The following is a 21753-nucleotide window of genomic DNA, read 5'->3' on the forward strand; positions in this document are numbered from 1 at the left end:
GAGCCCCATCCAGCCTGGCCTTGAATGCCTCCAGAGACGGGGCGTTCACAGCTTTGCTGGGCAACCTGTTCCAGTATCTCACCACCTTCACAGTAAAGCACTTCTTCCTAATATGTAGTGTAAGTCTTCCCTCTTGCAGTTTAAAGCCATTTCCTGTCCTGTCATTACATGACCTTCCTTTCAAAGCCAAGCATTTGGTTCATGTTATCTCTACTCCCACTTTTTTTTTCTTTTTTTTTTTTTGAGACAAGGAAAGAGAAGGGAACATATGTCTTTAATGCCAGAAAAGCATTTTCCCTATTGCGGATTTTTAGGGTTCTTCTAGTAAAGGTTATTTTAAGCATATAGTGTATCACTGAAATGGAGGTGGCTGAGGTGTCTTAGTAACTTAAAGGAAAAATTACTGTTATTTGTTTTTTTTTTTTTTTCAGGAATTCTTACAAAGTTCAAGTTAAATTAAATTGCACACGTTTAGTTCTCATAGAAGTGTTTTTCTTGAACGTAATTTATGTTTTGCGTGTAGCATACTGCTTGTGCTCTTCCTGAATGGCAATAAGCTAATGTTTATATTCAATTGAGAACTTACAAATATGAAGGACTGCAAGTGAACAATATGATTTAGCAAGATTTGTGGCAACAACTTTAGTTTCTCTTGTGGTGTTTTTTTTTTTTTTTTTTTTTTTGAATGGAGCTGAGTATTTCTCAGCCTTCAGATTGTCTAAGCTGTGGAAGTGATATCATCAGTTGGGTTGAGGCCTGTTGATTGACAGTATTGGAATAGTTGGTCCTGACTTTGATTTCCATGTTTGCTAAAAGGGAGAGAAAAAAAAAAAAAAAGAATATGCAGTTACTCCATGGTTACAGTGCCATTGGTACCTCTTAGCAAGTGACTTGAGTTTCCAGAGCTTGTATGTTCCTTCTTGACTTCCACCTGAACTGAGCTTTTTCCATTCTTTGCCAAGAAATCTTTTAACTGTGTTCTTAGGGAGAAGCAAACGAACAGGAAGAGCTTTGTACTACTGTAGTTTATTTATGGCATTTAAGTTACTACAAATATGATACTAGTCTCTCTTTCTGAAAAGTCTGGAAAAAGAAGTTATTTCATAGATACATCTGGTTTTAGTAACAGAAATCCTATTTCAGAATAAATGAAAATCTGGTGAAAACTTGGATAGATTATGGGTCATCTTTAAAAAAAAAAAAAAAAAAAAAAAAGGCCTAAGAATGAAAAGAACTTGACTCCATTCTATGAATTAAAAAAAAAAAAAAAAAGTTTTGACGGGTCTTTTCTTGATGCTGTAAGGTAACATAATTGCTCTTTTTCCCTTTCCCTTTAATATCACAACTAGATGTTCAGGAGCTTCAATGTATTCTTTTTACTTGTAGCACATTCCTAAAAGGGAAGGCTGTCTCTATTGACTGAAAATGGTGAATAATGTCAGAGGAGCTTTGTGTGGAGTCATCCATCATAAGAAAGATATCTTACTAATATATATGACCTTGCTGGAAGTTCACTGGTTCATCAGCTACAAGAAATTTCATACTCGCAGGCTCTTGCCCTGATGGGGAATTTAAACCACCCAAATACCTGCTGGCAAGACAACACGGAGAGCTATAAGCAATCCAGAAGATTTGTGGAGTCCTTTGATGATAACTTTCTGTTTCAAATATTGGACAGACTGACCAGAGAAGAAATGTTGCTGAACCTGATGATCACCAATGCAGAGGAGATTGTTAAAAACATCAAGATCAGAGGCAGCCTGGGCTGCAGCGACCATGGTAGAGTTTGTGATCTCTAGGAACGTGGGCCTGCCAAAGAGCGGAGTCAGGACCCTGAAATTCAAGAGAGCGAACTTAGGTTAGGGAATTGTTGGACAAGATCTCATGAGAAGTTCTTAGAAATAAAAGAAGAACAAAACTGGGTACTCTTTAAGGATACCTTCTTGAGAGCACAAAAGCTCTCTATCCCTCAGAATAAGAAAATGGGTAAGAGATGCAGGAAAGCAGAATGGCTCAGCAAGGACCTGCTGTCAAACTGAGGCAAAAAAGAAGAGAAAGTACAGGCAGTGGAAGCAAGGGTATGTCACCTGGTAAAAATACAAGAATAATGTTCAGACTTGGGAGATGGATTAGGAAGGCCAAGGAACAGATGGAACTGAACTTGGTGAGGAATGTTAAAAACAACAAAAAGGAATTCTGCAAGTACATAGGTCAGAAGAGGCAGGCCAGAGAGAGCATACCTCCTGTACTGAAGGAGAAAGGAGAACTGGCTACAACAGATACAGAGAAGGCTGAGATACTCAGTGAGTTTTGCCTCACTCTTCTCTGGCAGCCAGGATTCTCACATCCCTGAACCTCTAGGTGTGAACCGGGGGAGTAAATCCCTCTCACACTGTATAAAGGCAGAGCAAGTCCAAGAGCAGCTCATGAGACTGAATGTGAACAAGTCCACGAGGCCAGATGACATGCATCCCAGGGTCCTAAGAGAGCTGGCTGATGTGGTTGCTGAACCATTCTTCATCATATTTGGAAAGTCATGGCTGTCAGGCGAAGACTCTGGGGGCTGGAAAAAAAAGAAACACTCCCATTTACAAGGAAGGGAGGAAGAAGGGTCCAGGGAACTACATGGAGCTGAGCTTCACCTCTGTGCTTGGGAAGATCATGGAACAGATCCTCCTAGAAGACATGTTATGGCACACGAGGAATGAGCAGGTGTTCCAAGGCAGCCGAGATAGTTCACCAAGATTGTGCTTGACCAATCTGGTAGCCTTCTATGATGGAGTGACTGCATCAGTGGACAAAGGAAGGACAACTGATGTCATCTACCTGGACTTCTACAAGGTCCCCTACCACATCCTTATCTCTAAATTGGAGAGAGATGGATTTGAAGCACGTACTCTATTTAGTGCATAAGGAATTGGTTGAATGGTCCCAGCCAGGGTTGTAGTCAATGACACCATGTCCAAGTTGAGGCTAGTAACAAGCAGCGTCCCCCAGAGGTCCATCTTGGGTCCTGTACTCTTTAACATCTTTATCAGTAACATAGATGATGGGATTGTGTGCGCCCTCAGCAAGTTTGCTGATCGCACCAAGCTGAGCCGTGCAGTTGACACAGCAGAAGGGATTCCATCCAGAGGGGACCTTGATAAATTCAAAAGGTGGGTCCTTGTGAACCTAATGAGGTTCAACAAAGCTAAATGTAAGGTTTTGCACTTGAGTCAAGGTAACCCAGATATGTGTACAAACTGGGAGAAGAACTCCTTGAGAAGAACCCTGTTGAGAAGGATTTAAGGGTTCTGGTTGCTGAAAAACCGAACAGGATCCAGCAGTGTGCACTCGCAGCCTGGAAAGCCAATGATGTCCTGGGTTCCATTAGAAGAGGGGAGGCCCACAGGGCGAGGGAGGTGACTTTCTCCCTCTATCCTGCCCTCATGAGGCCTCAGCTGGAGTTTTGAGTCCAACACAGGAAAGATGTGGAGATGTTGGAGAGGGTTCTGAGGAGTGCTACAAAGACGATCCAAAGCTGGAGCACCTCTCCTATGAATATAGGCTGAAGGAACTGGGCTTGTCCAGCCTGAAAAAGAGAAGGCTGCATGGAGATTTCATTGCTGCCTTCCAGTATTAAAAGGGAGTTTAGAAACAGGAAGGAAATCAATTTTTTTAAATGGGTAGATAGTGACAGGACAAGGGGAAATGGTTTTAAACTAAAGGAAGGAAGAATTGGTTTAGATGCCAGGAGGAAGTTTTTTACAGAGAGAGTGGTGAGGTGCTGGAACAGGTTACCCAGAGACGTTGTGGATGCTGCATCTCTCGAGGCATTCAAGGTCAGGTTGGACAGAGCGCTGGGTAGTCTGATCTAGGACTTGATGTAGTAGCTGACAGACCTGCCCGTTTTGATTATCCTTGAGGTCCTTTCCAACCCAAGCCATTCTGTGATACTTTGATGCTGCAGAGCTGGTGTCTTACAAGTACGTGAGCTGTTACACACAGAATTCTACAGCTAATTGAATGTAGATGTTTCATGATGACACACACAGCTGTAGTCAACAGTTTATAACCAGATAGAAGCAGTCCATGGTGAATTTTGAAAACACCAGAATACTGCTTTGCAGCTGCTATTATTCTTGAAGCTTCCAACTCCTACAGGTCAGTGCTTATGGATTTATCAACCCCATCCATGCTTGCCCTTCTACTGATTCACATCTTTCTATCTCATGGAGCTTTTAGAGAGATGTCAAAATAAGTCCCTCCTTTACCAAGAATAGAAATGAGCCAGTTTGACAGGAGCTGGTCTGCATTTGTTAAGAAAAGAGTTGAAATGAGATGGGGTTATAAACCAAGGCATGCTGTTTCTTCTGTCTTGGCCTGTTCATGTTTGATGTGAACAAAGTAGTTTCATTTTCCTTATACTGGGAAAATATAAAGGCAAAAGCATGAAATGGAAATTAACTTGAGCTTGTAGAATCTAATTTTAACCTAAAAAGAGTTTTCTTTTTCTTTTATATTAATGCAATGTCTTTTCTTCCTCCTTTCCTCAAGATGGCCTAAAACTTAACAATTTGTCCTCAAATGACACAGAAAAGCAGGTTGCCCATCATTAATTGTTTTGATACAAGAAATAAATTAACAACCATGGGCCATATTAAACTGCTGCTACAGCCTCTTAATTATTAAGTAGCTGCTAAAGAACAAGGCCTTTATCAGAGGTCTGACACTTAAAAAATTTGATTTGGTTTTACCTGCAGGCTCAGGGATGCTTTTTTCTCAGAGAAGAACATATTAATGTAGGAAGAATCAATGAAAGTCAAAGAAATTGTATAGAGGAAAGGGAATGCACTGAATTCTTAAGCAAACAGGATACCATTCTCTGATAGCAAAGCTTTCATCTGCCTCTGATAAAATGTTTTACTGATCCAGTAGTGACAGTGCTCATGAGATGTTCTTCATAATGTAATGGAAAAGGAAATGTTCTTGGAATGAGTGTTTTGGATTGAACTCTCTCTGATAGCAAATTGAAAGTGTTTAAGAAAGCCCTCTTCAGAAGTCCAGCTGTCCAGCTGTCTACTATTTGTAGTTTCTATCACACTGTTAATTGCTAGGACATCTGCCAAAGTCCTGCTTTATGATACTGATATAAAGATGTCTTCATGGCTTCTGATTGTAGTACAAGTAGTAAATAGTGTTATCAGGTAGGGGAGTAATGAGAAAACTGAGTAGCTTAACTCCTAGTATTTAGTTGTGATCTGGATGATCTTAGAGGTCTTTTCCAACCTTGGTGGTTCTATGATCCTGTGATGCCATTTATGCTATTAGATGTCTGACTTCTGATCACTTTTTACAAACCATACTTGGTTGATGCATGCTGTCTCCCCTAAATCCATCTTAACTCTGTTTCAGCTATCACAACCAGATGCCTCCATCATGGCCACCACTGATGGTCGTTCACTGAGCAAGGTTATGGGTGAAGTGTCAGGTTGAGAGGAGCCAGGAGAAGTACACCGCCTCAAATAAGTTTGCCAGAGAGGTTGTGGAATTTTTCTTCTTGGAGCATTTCAAGACACTTCTGGACAAAGCTCAAGGTAATCGGTCCTAGTGTCACTTTGCTTTTAGCAGGATGTTGGACTGCATGAGCTCCCAAATTTCTGCACATCTGTTGATTCTGACGCTTACTGGAACCTCCAGTGTTATAGAAAATGCAGATAACAACTATTAATTAATTAATTAGTACATTTTGTAAGAACTCTGTTAAAAACAGTGAGAAACCAAAAACATGTTACATTAGATATGTATCCAGATAGTGCCGGGTTAGCTGCTGTGATTGCAACCTGCTACAGAAAAAGTCAGCTTTGGGATTTGAAATTTCCAAATTCTGCTAAGGAGAATGAAATTTGAAGACTGTGTAAATATTGAATACTGCTATGAGCCTTTACTTTGATCAGAAATATAAAATACGATCTTTTACAAGACCATGTAAATATTTAATTATTTGTTAGAAAAAAAATCAAAATGAGATAGTAAAATATGAACATAAGCTAATATATTTTTTTGTCAGGTTATGTGAGTAAAATCCTAGATCCATGTCTGATCTAATCACCACCATGGTGAATATTTCAATAAAACTGGAATATTTTAACCCCCCCTCTACAAAAAAAAGAAAGGAAAAAAAAAAAAGAAAATCTATTTTGTAAAAATCTATTTTGTAAAATTAGCATAGTGTAATTAAAAATATTTTGTCACCAAATTTTCCCCTAGTTATATGTAAACATTAGTCCAGAGATCTGGAAGAGATCATGTAATGATGTACTGCGAAGTTAAATGTTAAATTCCTGTGATGTGTGTTCTTTCCATCCACATGGACTGACATGTGCGACTGCAGGTCAGGAATGGATCATCCTCACAGTGCTTAGCATGAATTTTGATTGAAGTTTCTGCTTATGCAGAAATCTGTAACGTTTTTTACTGGTATACCATTCAGCTAAACATGAGAGCACTTAAACAATCTGAACCTGAGCAAAGGCTCAGACCTTTACTTCACAAAGTAGATTTACCTGCTGTGGGGTATGTCTCCAAGTAAGCAAATATGGGGGGAAAAAGTAAGCAGCTGGCTTCCTGCAAGAATGTCATTATTTGTTACGAGTGTAGTCCATTTTAAACCTATGCCCCTGTCAGCAAGTGCAGTAGAGAGAAAGACCCATATCCCAGTCATGCACAATAATCCCCTGAGCTCTTCCTAGGGCAGTGCACATCATGTGCAACATGCTTCACTTGTATCTGTATGCTTAAAGACACAGCCAGCCCTGTGGTTACAAATGGAATGTTTTGTAAGATTAAAGGTTTATGACTGTTACTAAAAAGAGGGCAGGTTGGAGGCCTGAAGCACCGGATGAATATGGTACCGCCAGTTCAATTTTCGTTTCATTTAATATAGTTCTGTGTTGACTCCACTGGCAATCTTTTTGACCTTGACTTGCTGCAGAAAGGAAATACTCATTATATGTAAACTTCAAGGTACTGAAATTGAAGATAAATACATCGATGAAAAATGTTTGTTTGATTTTTGTCAGGTTTTTATTTTGTATTTTTAAATTGTTTAATGGTGGCATATACAATGGGATTGCTCACATGCACAAATTTATTTATGTGTATTGATTTTCAAAGCCCTGTGTCCTCTGACACCAACTGAATATCTGAATTGAAGGTCACAGTGAGATTCTTTGATTTACAGATAGATTCTATTCTGACTTTTCTGTGAAGTCAGAATAAAATGAGAGTTCTCAAAATTTAGCCTTATGTGTCATTTTTCATGGCAGCTGTGGAAATTCAAAATGAAATTGGTTCATCAAGAATTATCAGGAAGTATTGTGAGTTTCTGGTGGCATTCAGTAATTCTTGAAAACTAGTATTGAAAGCAAACCAGTAGAAATAGTGAAAATATAACGTTAATGGGTCTTTACAGTTCTATTATTGATATTGGTTTTGCACCATTTTTATGTGAACTTTTTATATTTTCATGTTTTCACTGTTTCCACTCTCATCTCACACAACAATTACTAGTGACATCATCTGAATCTTCTCAAAATATACAGCAGATGCAAAGCCAGGCAATAATTTGGCATCACTCAGGAATGACAAAGTATGATCTTGTAATTGTCCCGTGTGTTGATGATCTCAGTCCAACAGCACGTATAAATCATTCCCTCTTCACAAAACCTCAGTTTTGACCAATTTTGTACGTTGTTTCAAAAGAAAGATGAAAGTTAACTGGAATGAGAACTGTTTCATATGCTTACTTCTGCTTCTTGAAATTTGGCTTGCGAAAAAAAACAGGTTAGACAGCAGAGGCTGGTGTGACTCAAACTCTACCATATCATCACCTACTGTGATATGCTGGAACAGGTTGCTCAGGGAGGTTGTGGATGCCCTGACCCTGGAGGTGTTCAAACCTTAAGGCCAGGTTGGATGGGGCCCTGGGAAATCTGATCTAGTATTTGATCTAGAGGCTGCAATCCTCTCTGTGCTGGGGTGTTGGACCTTGATGATCCCTGAGGTCCCTTCCAACCCAAGCCATTCTATGATTCCATGAATATTCAGAGGTTTGTATTTATAGTACCTGTTTGATCCAATAAATCAACAGGAGATATAAAAAGCTATCGCTTCCTTACTTGTCACTTCTTTCTGTGTTTAGTTCAGGAACAGTATGAGAATAAACCAGATAAATAATAAATATTTTGGTATGTTATGGGAGAAAAGAAAATAGCCAGAGCATAAGGGAAGGAATGTAAATAGACATTTAAAGTACAGGTAATGAAATGTGCTGAAGTTTTATCAGTGGTGTGGAAAAAGACACAAGTGTTATGACCTAGCTTAGAAATTGATTACTGCATACACAGCCTGAAGAATTCAGACCATCATGAGGACAGACGAAGTATGATACTTAGATAGTATCAATGGTTCCTATATCATTTACTTCCAGGATACAGTGTTCCTTATTTCTAAATTTTCATCTTTTTAATCATATCTACTTTTTTGTTTTGTTTAAAAAATAAATATAGGACAAAAATAATATTACCTTACATAAGAGATTGTCCTCATTTAGGTTGTAGTGGAATTTAAGAGTTACTTAAGTCTTGTACTGATATGGATTTATGGGGTAAATTTCATACTATGAGAGTGATCCTTACTACCTGTGTCTATTTCACAGTTACTTGACTAAATGTATGAGAAAAGGTTTCTATTGTAATTATTCATATGAATAAGGGTAAAATGTAACACCTGCAATTAGGCACCCATGTGATTTAGAACTTCAGTCCTCTTGAAGATTAAGATTGATGCCAGAAAAATGTAAATGCATGGATCTGAATGGAGAGAAAATCTAAAAAGAGCTTGTGTATGTCTCTCTAGAAGACTTGACTGGAACTCAGAGTGGGAGTGATGGTCTTTCCTTAGCAGCATCCGCTTTGAGCTCATTTTGTTTTCTTCCAGCTTTTAAAATGCTTACCCACCACCATAAACAAATGGATGCTTTTGTGGCTCTGGAGTCATAGACATTGTGATGTACATTTTGACAATCTTTGAAAACAAACAAAAAATCCCAACAAAAAAAGTAGTAGCTTCTGGGCTCAGAGAATATCTGTGACATCTGGGAGACTGAGCATAGAGGATTAAGGTGTGGAGAACTAAAGCTAGCATAAGGGGCATATCTTTTGATTTATTCATTTCTTCTTAATGCAACAATACAAACGAGAAAAGTAAGCAAGCAATTTTTATTTAAAAAGAAGATTAAATGTTGCTCTTACTACGGATTTGTCTCTGCTGCCCACCTCTCTGCTGAAATTTTAAATCTTTTTTACATTTTCTTTGTTGTGGAATCTAATCAGTCTGAAGTTCATCTCAGGAGACAGATTCAAAACCTTGAATTCTGTGTCTGTTATCAATGGACGGAGTGTTAATCCTGTAAGATTTCTATTTCTGGATGTAAGCCTTATCAATATTATTTATTGTATCTTAAAAATGTCTGTCTTTGTGACAGAATTCAAATAGAATGTTTAGTGAATTCTTTGGATAAAGCCTTGATCTACTGCAACTCACTTTGTTACTGGTTTTCAGATAGCAGTCACGAGTTTTCCTGAGCATACCATGCTGTCGTCTTTAGCTTTGCAGAGGTGCCCTTTTAGTTTCTATCATTGGCAAAGTAGACATGATTGTTTTCATGTTATTAAAGATGATCATGTTTCCTGCATGTCATAAAGAACTTCTGAAGTTCGTGTAGAAAACCTTCTGAAGAAGTTCCCCAAAGGCTGCAGTTCAACAGTAAGGTGTAGTCAGAAACACAAATAAGTAGTTTTTGTACTATTTGACTTTGTGGCACCCTTGCTTGTGTGGTGTGTAAGTCAGATTTTATTTTGGTCAAATTGCTGGGGATAAATAATGACCTTACCTTGAAAGTAACCTAAGTTGCTATTCCACTCACAGGGAAAAAAAATAAAAAATAAAAAAGTTTTGAATCATAATCTGAACCCATATTTTGCACATTTACATTTTTTTGTCTCTTGTAATGAATGAAGCACTGTATCACAGAAAATAGTGTAACATCACTGGAAGGGTAATTAACTTATATCTGGAAAACACAACAAAATTAATTTGAGAACATTATGTAAATTACATTTCTTTCATGATAACAAATTCAGCATTGCTGTAGTAAGTCATTTAAAAAAAAATAATGTATTGCTTAGATTTCTGAATTAAAAATGGAAATGTACATAACTCCATTCAGATGTCAGCTTTGAGAAATGCTATACTTATCTGTAGCCATTATCCATTTTTCTGCTTCTGCAATGATATTGCGAACCCCTCGTCCGTTATTTCTCATTTCATTTTCTTTTCACTTACAGTGCCTGACAATTTAGGTTTTGAGATGCTCCTCCAATATAAACTGTTTATTTTAATATTGTTCTTGTTGAAGGAAAAAATCTGAAAGCTCTGCATTTATGTAAAGCTCATACGTGTCTGATCATCTGATTTTGGTCCAGTTCTGCTGTGTCTGGAACAGGAATCAAATATTGGTCTTGAAACAAATGTATCATAAAAAGAAAGTCTTGCAACATGTCTGTTGTGTTTAATGGGTTGTATGGAAACTGTCTGCAGTATCACAAGATGGAAGGAAAATCATGGAAATATATGTATGTCTGTACATATGTATATATAAACAAGAGTGAGAATTGTTATATTGGAGCAGGGAACATTTTTATATGGTAGAATTTTTCATGTGGGATTTGCATATACATAGAAACTCTTCTTTCTTAAAGAACAATCTTGTGTGTCTTTATGAGGACTCATCTGAAGCATTGGGATGTGTGAGCACTTTTTTTTTTTTTTTTTTTTTTGTTTCCTAGATGATAAAATTGTCTGAATCCAAGAAGTTTCCATGTTTCTTTTACCCTGAAAACAGTGAAGATTCATGTTGCTGTTTGAGGAGAAGGTATCACGTGAGTTTTGCTCTCTATTTTACACAGTTGTTGATGAAATAACAGGTCTTCTGTTCTTCCACTTGAGGTCTGATTATTCATTGCCTTGGAAGAAATTAGGGCTGATGATGCTTCATCTTGCACGTGTACTTTCCTCACAATTCATGGGTAATCATGAAGATTTAATGTGGTAAAAACCTTGATGGAGTATTTTAATAATTCTTGTTGCCCTAGGATTGCATTGTATTTGTTGCTCATGATGCTAAACATAGTGGTAGCTTAAGAACAAGATACAAGGAGGTAGGAATCAAAAGAATTTAAAGAAGTAGTACTTGATCAGCTAGTCATCATTAGCAATGCATTCATGTAATGACTAACTTCTTCTCTTCCATGTCTTTTCTTTGAACTGCTACATGACTGTGCTTTGAAACTGAAAAATCAGGAAGTGTGGAAAGTGAAACAAATTCCCAGTACTATTTCTTAGACTTTCAATGAATCCCAGGCTGTACTGCTACAAGCTCAGTGTTAATGAAGTGGAATTGCCTATGCTATTTTAGTTCATTTTTCAAAGCTGTCTCTGTTAGGCTGGTGCTTGGCACATGTTGGAAAATATCATTTGTTAGTGTTAAAACTGCGTACACAGTAATCATTTTTCTTAAATCTGATCATGAAACACAATGTCTGCTTTTTTTTTTTTTTTTTCCTCTGAAAATTAAAATATCCATGAGCGGAGAACTTGGGTAGATAGGTGGGGGGTTCTCAAACTCAGAAATCTCATTCTGCATAGGAAAGTTCTCTGTCGGATTTTCAGCAACAGACTTTGGAACTGCTGAATACATATGCAAAGGTGAAGGTACCATTTGGCCAAAATTGAAGTTTGAACTTGACAAATCATTTGCTGCTTGAGTATTAAATGATAAGCTATATTTACACAATCTGCAATTAGTGCCAAATTAATCATTAAGTAAGGTTAAGAGAGCAATGAACTGTTTAAATCACATACCATCTGCTTGTCTGCCAGATCTGATTCATGTGGTACACATGGACAACTGGGATTCAGACCACTAGTCTTCGCTTTCTCTTCCCACGCTGGGAGGCAGAAGGTATGGCTGGTTGTATTTTTAACAGTTCCTGTTCACCCATTCCAACCTGCAAGGGACTGATTAGAAGTCCAAAGGAAGTCATTCTGAAAGGCAGGCAGCCAGTTTCCAGTGATGTACTTCAGAGGTGAATGAATGTATGAGCAGTGCAATTGTTTGAGAAAATCTTTGTGGCTTGTGCTGCAGTCTGCTCAGTCTGTACTCCAGATGGTTCCTATTTATTTATTTATTTATTTATTATTTTTAATTATTCCAGGAAAACAAAAAGAGGCTATTGTCCTCCTGTGATTTATACTACGTTCAATTACCCTTCATAGGGCACGTTGCAAACATACAAAAATGTCTTTGCCTGTTCTCCTTGAAAACCAACAACCAGAGGCTAAAGAGGCTGAAGTATTTCCCTGAATTTGTTTTTTCATTTCAGCTTTGAACACTACATAGCTCTGTTTGCTCTTTATTTTATAGAAACTTTTCAGCATAGTCAGTAGCTTACTTTTTACTGTGCAATGTTAATCATGATATGAATGAGCGTAGACATGACTAGAACCTGGGTGACTCTCTGAACTCTTTGTAGGCTTAGAGATATGAAGCAAATCTTTACCAAGTGTTCTGTGAATAAAATCAATTCTAGAAATTCAGTATCCAGAGATGAGAGGTTAGAAACTAAGGTGAGTTGTTATTCTCATTTTACTTTGTCCTCACAGACACCAGGTTAAAGTCCAAGTCCTATGAATGTTCCCATTGTGACTTTTTTTGTCACCTCAGAAAGCTGCTCAGTGTCTCTCTGACTGAATTCCCTCACTATAGGATGAAATTCAATGGGACATTTTAACCTCTTTGTAATGCTGTAAGAGAATTACTTACAGGTCTTTGAGGTGATGACATTGCAGCAGTAGTGGTGTATAAATAACTAAAAGAATCACCCTACAAACACGGTACCATCAAAGGCTTTCACTGCCTATAGTTCTTGAGTTCAAAGAAACTCTTTTCATTCGCAGAGGGAAAATAATTAAACATCATTATCTCAAGTCTCCTTGATATTGTAGGTGCTTGCCTTGCCAGCATCCTCTGAGAGCTAATGAGCATTGTATTTTATAGGCAAAAACTACACATCAACTTATACACAAAGTTTGTATGTTTACCCTTACTGCAGTTTATCTGCAAGGAGTGACTTCAATTAGCAAATTGAAGGAGGAGGAAAGTGGATAACAAAAATAAGACTGAGGGTGTATCTATGTCTCTACCTACTTGGGTCACTCCGAAAGTAATGCCTCCTATTTATTTTCATGGAAACTACAACAGCTGCAAAGAGCACAGTAACATTATTTAACAGAGCAGATTCTCATTTACAAATTACAGAGACAACACCATTAACAGTGTATTCTCAGCAGTGATGAACAAGGGCCTGCATGCCAAGCTCATAGAAAATCTGCATGACTGATCAGAATGTGGCTTGTCTTTCATGTAGATGTTGCCACTGCTGAAGTGCACTACCCACTGCCTCACTGTGCTCACATCCACTTTTTGGTCTCCATAAATGTTTAGCAAGAATTAATGAATATCACTTGGTGCAATTTTTTTCCACATGGAGGAATACAGAGACACACAATGAAGTGCGTCATCCACTCTTCCATGTCAGGCATCATTTTGTCAGACTGTTCCTCGGCTGGTGTCTGTTTCTGTCTGTAATATATTGCCTCATCTTTTGAAGGTTTCATATTTTGAAAGTAAAATGAGCAAGCAAAATGCTGATGTTTTGGAGAGAATGTTTGTCTATTCTTCTAAAGTAAAGCTTTTAGTAAGAATAGGATTATGCTGGACATGTACTGATCATTATTATTATTTGGAAAAATAGCAAAACTATTTTAAAATTTGTGTTTTTCATACTTTGATAAATGCCATAATTTCAAATGTAGAAAATCCCGCTCCAGATGTAAAACAAGCAAACAAAAAAAACCCCAACAACACAGGAGTTCTTTCCAGCAAAGCTTTGAAATTATCCTCTTCTCTTAGCCCGCTCAAATCTCTATCACATTTGCTAGATTGCTGTTCAGTGTAAGGTAACCAAGGTGCTCCTTGGGCAAGCAGTCAGGCCTAAATTATTTCAACTATTTTTACTATGCTGTGTCTACACAGCTTTCTCTTAGATGGGTGCTTTACTTACTCTGCAATTGAGAAAGAGGAATGTGATGCAAAGAACTTTGGAGATACTTGTGTTCACATTGCTGCAACAATTATCTTTGGACGAGTTGGTTTAAATAACACATGCTTCTTGTAGTTCTGGCTAAGGTACACTGTTGCCTTCTGAGTGCGCTCGTGTTGATTATAATTGGATTGCCAATTGCTGTCATGTTGCACTAAGTAAATCACTGACAACAAATTTCTAATTTGTTCTTCTACTTGGCTCAGGTTCAAAATTTCATTTCTTCTTTTCTGCAGTTATACTTGTCCCAAAGAGAGTTTCTCATGTAATGCATACATAGTTTGTCCAGCATGAATTTCTTCCTCTTCCTAGAGTTCTCAAATACATCACCTTTGGAATCACGGCTCTCTCACTATTTTTGTACCAGAACATTCTTCATACCCAGGCTGTATTTTCGTTTTGTCTGTTCATAACGACTGTCAGAATTTATTTCTGTGACATCTTGACCTATGATTTCTTTTATAAGATTTACCACATTGTTGCTCTGCTTCTCTCACTCCTTGTTACTCATCAGTAAATGGTAATGGATCATGTGACATTTCCTGCAAGGCTTTCTCTAATACTGCATCTTGTTCTAAAATTGAATGAGAAATGCTCTCCTAGGGAACACTTTTTTTTTGTCCTCATTTCATTCTACAGGCCATATCTAGGAGCATACATCATCTTATGATCTTAGCTTAGAATGTAGCTGTGAACTGTATAGTCTCATAAATAGAAAGTGAACTAGAAGAGGATAACGTAGCCAAAAGCTAGAAGAAGAAAGCAAAACATCAAAGCATCACTGTGGATACAGTGTCGTAGGGGCTGAAACTGAAAAACATCTACTCTACTGTTCAGAATACTGCATATTAATTTTTTTTAGGGACAATGAACATAATTTGTTAGGTCAAGGGATAGTTGGAAAAGTAGACAGGAGCATATAAAACCTCATACAAGCATGTGCTTTTGAAAACTTCCCATATTTTCCAGGTATAGTGCAATTATATCTAGGGCTCCCTCACCGTTTTAAGTCTTGACCTAATTCCTTGGGCTACTACACAAATGCTGTGACAGATAGCACTACAGGAGAATACTGTTGGCATGTGAATTTTTCCATTATTTTGGAATAATATTTGGAATCGTAAATGAGTTTCAACCAGTAGATGTGGAGAAAGAATCAAATCCTGGGTAAAAGACATTTCAGGCTTGTAGAACTTGATGGACTGGGCTGGAAGAGAATCAACCTTTATACATATTAGCAACAGAATTTGCTCTTGTGTCTTCATCAGCAAAAGGGTTGTGCCCTTAGTCTTAGTAAACTTACAAGTCATCTGTGCCAGGCAGTAAAAGTTCTGCCACCTGCCCACCTGCTTTTTACCAGGCATAATGCAGATTCCATTGTAGGTATGTGGTTTTAGGGTTGGCTGTTTCTGCTGAGAGTAGGAGAATAATGAACTGAATCGTGAAGCTAAGGCAGGTTATTTTTAAGTGATCTGTTGAATGTACAATCTTTGAGCAACATAGCTAAGAAAATCTTTTGAAAAGTGAAACCATAAGAAAGCTACTTCTCTGATGTTTGATAGAGTTTTAGTAGCTATGTTTCCCAAGTGTAAAATTATGCAAAAAAGGAACCTGTTTGTCAAGGAGAAAAAATTGGCACTCATGTTTTTCTAAAGTAGGTGTTTTTTTCCCCCAGGATTTTCTGATATGTGCCATTCACTACCCTTATTTGGGAGGTGTTTCTAAATCCTGCCAATTGGATTGTGTTGGTTTTTGTTTTGTCATGAAGTTCAGAGATACAATGACTATATTTTTGGAGAATGCTTAGTGAGTTGACAGCCTGATAAACACCTCCCAGTTCTTTGAGAGTAGTCAGGTGCGGTGCTGCTGAGAACCATCAGGAGTTTTTGGTAAAGTAAAACCTGAGAATTAGTTAGCACATTTTACTGTTCTTATGCTAATGTAGGAGTTATTACATTTTTCCTGTTTTGTCTCTTTATGCTGGCCCAGAAAAACAGTGGAAAAAGAAGTAGTAAAGGTCCAGTGAACAATTGCTTGAAAATAAAGGAAGCTGATGAACATCAGGCACATTTTAGAAGCAAGAACATGTCTTTCCAAAAGAAGTAACAAAATGTAGAGCTTAATGTCAATAACAGACATTTACTAAATAGTGGTTTCATAGCAAAAGCTACACAAGACAGAAAAATGCAGCTGGATGACAGCACGTTATAATGTTAAATATAAAACCCTGAGTAGTTATCTAAACTCTGCTGGAACAAAAAGTCATGAAGTGCCATTTTGTAAGTTACGGTCCCGAGGAAACTGCAACACTTAGTCTAAACTTGTGCAAATAGTGCTGCTGCGACAGGAAATGGAATACATGGTAAGAATAATTGAAGTTCCATAGAGCTGCAGAAAAGCTATTACAAATTCCCATTTTATGGGAAAGAACAAGAGAAAGATACTCAGCTCTGTACACTTCTTGAGTTAGTTATAGCACAGTTCAGCAAGTAGTATCAGGATATGCCAAAGAAAAAAACATTAGTGTATAAATTCCTTTCAGTACAATTTTCTTGTTTATCTTGTTGAGCAATAGTCCTTGTGCAGAATGTAGAAAATGCTGAAATGCCGCAAATGCAATGTGGAAATCTCAGTGAAATAAATGAAGTGGTGGCATGGGTACCTTTTAAAAGTTAGTTTTGTTGTCGCTTGTGAACAAAAACAGTGTATTCATGTGGGTATTGGGTCTGGATTGCTGGAGTCAGAATTTAGTTGCTACTCTGAGCTTTGCAATTATCTACTTTGCTTTTTGGGAGTAATTTAAGAAGGAGAGCAGATAGGAAAACCAATTATGATTTCCCTAGATAATAGATGTTTTTGTATCAGATTTTTTCCCCCACTTCTTTGACATAGTGCATCGTTAATTTAAAGAATGTTCCAGAACTGCTTAAAAAAACCCTGATCTGTCAAGCATTCATTCCAATGTAAAATAACATTCATTTACAGCTCCCACTCTGCTGAACCAAGACTTGATAAAATTACCCCATGAAGTTGATAGATGCTGATTTATCTGTCTTCCTAGCTAAAGATAGGTAATGGTCTCTTGCACATGCAAGCAATGAGAAAGCTGTTGTCTTTAGTTGTGGATAAAGGAAGAGATTTGTTTTGGCAGCATTCAGAGAAAAATATTATCGGGAACTACAGACTTTTTGAACATGAGAATACTAATTCCTACCTTGAGATATTCTAGGTCTGTACTGGACTGTCTTAGCCAACTGTAGGTTGATTTACAGCCAATCCTTGCTTTCCCCTTTGCCATTGCTAATGAGAGCAGTAAGCGAATTAACAATTCAAGGTATACAAGTTCTACCTGTGAAACTCTTATGATTTGTTTTTAAGTCACAGTTGGAATTCATGCCATTCAGGGGGAGGGTGGGGAGGAAGAATAGATTAAGGCATGATGCTGTATCTTTTCAAGTAATGATTTTCCTCCCACAGGTGATTCACGTATCATGTTCTGTCATTTCATAACTCCGTGGATGCGCAAAGAAAACGCTCAGAGAACTGTGGGCTGGGTGGCACGTTTGTGTGCCCATATACCTGCACGTACACAGGCATGAGAAACGTATTGATTCCACTTGGCAGAAATGGGAGATGTGCTAGACATTTCCTGAAACAGTTAAAAGCTTTTGTATGTGAATCACTTTATACCAAAAAAGTCTGAGTATCAAATAGAAATCCAGATGTAATGCCCACCGTTTTAGATTGCTCAGATCCCTTTGTTTGGACTGCATTTAAAGCTGTTATACTTAATCCAGCCACTTTGCCAGAACAGCTATTGTAGGTCATTTTTATACCTTAGATTTGAAAATTCTCAGTAGTGGTTAAATCAGTAAACACTGATTTTGATAAATATTTGTTCCTTGATCAGCACTAAATTCATTTTCAGATACTCATTGTCTATTTTAGAAGAAGTATCTTGAGGAAATTAAAAAAATGGAAGAGGCTACTTTCTTCTATTTTCCTAGAATATCTGAAGGTGGATGCCTCCTCAGTGCATTGCAGAGAGGACTATCCTGTCCCCATAAAAAGTGTACTAGATTTTTATAGATTCTCTCAATTTTTGCCTTATTAAAACTACTTATGAATGTTGCTGAACATGAGTTTGCCTTGCAGAGGTCATTTTAATCAGAAGATAGCCTATTTCTGTAACTGCTATTTATTTATTTTATAACTACGGTTATCTGAAATTATTTTACCCAAGAGAATGCATATTAAGCAAGTTAGAAAGACAATGGTATGGCAACGTAGCCTACAGACCATGGTATCTTTGGGAGAACTGTCTCAGTCAAGCTTCAAGTTGTTGTTTTTACTTGTGGATAGAAGCTGCTGTATTGTTAGCATAGGGCTGTGTTCAGTATTCATTGATTAATCTATTTCATACTATGTTTAGATGTCGGTGAAGAAAAATAGAGTGAATGTTCAGGGCACAGTTAGTGTAGAGGATGCTTTTGTAACTGATACATCAGTAATCCTTTGTGTGAAGTAGTACTGTTACTCATGAGGAGAGTGTTGTTCAACTGAGTTGAGGCAGGTAATCTAAAAGCAAAGGAAGAATAGGCTTTTAAGACTAAGAGAGGGATTTATACCCCATCTCAAGGAGAGAAGCCTTACTGAATTCTTCAGCAGTAGGACTTTTGGGTTGGAGAATTTTGTTGACAAAAAAGAGTCCATTTTCAACCTGACCTCTGGTGGATTCAGGTAGGAGACAGATGTCTAATAGTTCTATGTATCATTTATACAGATCCACGTGGGGAATATGATAATAACGATAACAAAATATATGATTTTGTTCCTAAATGAATTATACATTTAGCTCTGATTCTCACTGAGCAAATTATCTACCAGCTATTAAAGGTTCTAGTCTCAGTTAATTATCTGGATAGTCTTAATCCTGAACAGTTCTGTGAGGCTTTTGGCCTCAACATAGGAGCAAAATTAATCTGTGTTAGACTGAAAGAGTCTGAATTAGCTAGGCCCTTACATTCACTTACTTAACTAACAATTTGGCAACGCATTCATTAAGACTTTTGACCCTGGGCTTCCATGCTGAGGTTAACATTGTGGTTAGAATTGGCACATCCTAATTTCTGACGCAGAATTTTCACGCAGGTATGGTGGCAAATTTTTAAATAAACTATGTTTAATTCAATTTTTGGGACTGTATGAAGTATAATTGTGTTCATAAACTACAACTATAGTTTTTGCTCTCCTTTTGATAACTCTTTTCTCTATTTGTGTTCAGTTATAGTTAAGCAATGCCCAGAGACACCTAATAACATCACAAGTATTCCTGTGTTTATACACAGCTACAAGGACTTTTGCTGTACTAAACTGCAGATTTCTCTAAATTTAAGGCTTGGTGGTTTTTTAAATTATCTTGAAATAGGAATAAGGTCTGAGTTTAAGTATGGATTTTTCAGGAGCTGCTCTATTCCAATAGAATATTCCAATTCTGTACAGATCAGATCTGATGTATGTGTGTAACATACTTATTTGGGCAGCAGGGATAAGGTGCCACTTTTGGGACCTCTGTGTTGGGCTGGAATAATTAAGTTGGAATCATTTTACTTCACAGCTTTACCTACCCTGATGTATACATGTGGAACCCTCTACATTTCTATTCTGGAAAGGTCTTCCATGGTGAATATCATACTGATGACAACGACAAAATTACATGTTTACCTCGCACCAAGGTAAAGTCTGTCAAAAGATTCCCTCTATGCTGCTTTTTGTCTCAAAATTAGCTTAGCTATCTTATTTGATAATGTTGAAAACTTGTCTTTCTCTAACTAGCATGGTAATAACTGTTCTTGCACTCTGCCAATGTCAGTTAATTCTGCTTGTTTAATCAAGCTGGGAACATTTGTTTTCCATGTTAACTTTGTGCTTCATACACCTCTGAGCGCTTTCACAAACTTTTAGTTTATTTAGGAACAGTTTGTTTTATGATCTCACCCACATGAGTCTGTACACAGGACATACAGAACTTCTAGGCAGCTAGCTCCCCTGTGAATCTGATTTTGAAGTCATCAGAATAAGATGGAATAGATTCTCATTTTGTCACCAGAATCCTATTAAAATCCTTATCCTTATTAAATCCTTATTAAAAATTACTCGTGTTTTCTCTGATAAGTAAGTCTGTCCAGATTGGTTAGAAAAAATAATGTATTCTTCCAGTATTTGTGTCTATAAGGTTGTGGGAAAAAAAACAGGAATTAAACTTTTTGCCTATATCATACATACTCTGGTATAGTTCTGATACGTCATGAATTCAGATTTATCAGAATCAGTCTCTTAAAACATGGAGCAACTTTCTGTATCTTTATCGTGGGAGGAGAAAAATGATCTGTTAGTGCAACGATGGAAAAGAAGCTTTCCCACACAAACACCTGAAAAGGTCAAAAGCAAATGGCTGTGTTCCTTTTGCTGACCTACTTAATGGGAAGGGTATGGAGTGAGTTTGCTTTTTTTCTCTTCGCTGATCTCACCTGCTGCCACCAAGCAGTCTATCCTGGTGCTTCTGTCTTCATCAGCAGGGTGACAGGATGATGCCAGACAGGCTATGCTGATTTTGTTCCAGAGGTTCATTTTGAAGCTGTATTTGATTGCCATCTAATTATGAACTGAGGCAGTTGCTTGTGAAACATGGATCTCCTGTAGAGTTATATGTTAGACTCTTTAGTACAAATCGTTCTAGTCTAGCTAGTTTCCCATCTAATATAACTACTCAACTTAGCAAATTGAGTCTTCTAGTAAGAATTGAGCAGTTGCAGATATGTTAGTGTATCTGCTGTTTTTGGTTTGATCCTACATTTCTTTCATGCACATGCTTTTCATTCACACTAATAAGCAAGAGTTAGAAAAATGTATTTGCTATTAAGAACTTTGGCAACTTCTATCTACTAAAAACTGAGTTCACAGAAATACTTTTTTTTCACCTAAAAATTGCAAGAAATATGCAGCATGTTTCATACCAATGTTGAACATCTGAAATGCTTTTATTTACTGACTGCATGTTTCTAGAGAATGAGGTTCTTGGACATCTAGGCTTACTGAACAGTATACAGTAGTATTTTTGAGCTGTTCTACAGATTTTCTTTTCTGGTTCTTCTGCAAGTCATTATTAACTTCAAAGTGCCAAGCTACATTAATTATTAGCCTGTTATGTAGTATTCAGGAGTATTCCTGATAAAATCCTATTGTAGTATTAACTTGCCATGTCCTCCAAATGTTACCTGCCCTGTACACGTAAGGCAGAGTTTACCAACCAGTATCTCCAGGATTTATAATTATTGCATTTACTGTTAGTATAGTTTGAAAATTACATATTGAGAATAATACACTGATAGTTGAATACCGAAATGAACCAAATCCAGCAATGCAGTCATTAAAGTAACTCATTTTCTTCAGGAATTAATTACAATAACATTATCCAAATTTGAGA

The 21753-nt window shown here is 37.3% G+C and overlaps 1 non-coding gene across 1 annotated transcript in view; it reads left to right on the top strand.

Moving 5' to 3' along the window:
• The window catches only part of LOC100547011 (uncharacterized), a 46790-nt gene extending 35169 nt beyond the window's left edge, over window positions 1–11621 (top strand). The window contains exons 3-4 of the transcript XR_014883329.1: window positions 5398–5579; window positions 10893–11621. This is a non-coding gene — a transcript (uncharacterized LOC100547011). The remainder of the gene's footprint in view (window positions 1–5397; window positions 5580–10892) is intronic.
• Window positions 11622–21753: the final 10132 nt, after the last annotated feature.

Source organism: Meleagris gallopavo, chromosome 5 (genome assembly GCF_905368555.1).
Source record: "Meleagris gallopavo chromosome 5, MGAL_WU_HG_1.1, whole genome shotgun sequence".
Lineage (NCBI taxonomy): Eukaryota > Metazoa > Chordata > Aves > Galliformes > Phasianidae > Meleagris > Meleagris gallopavo.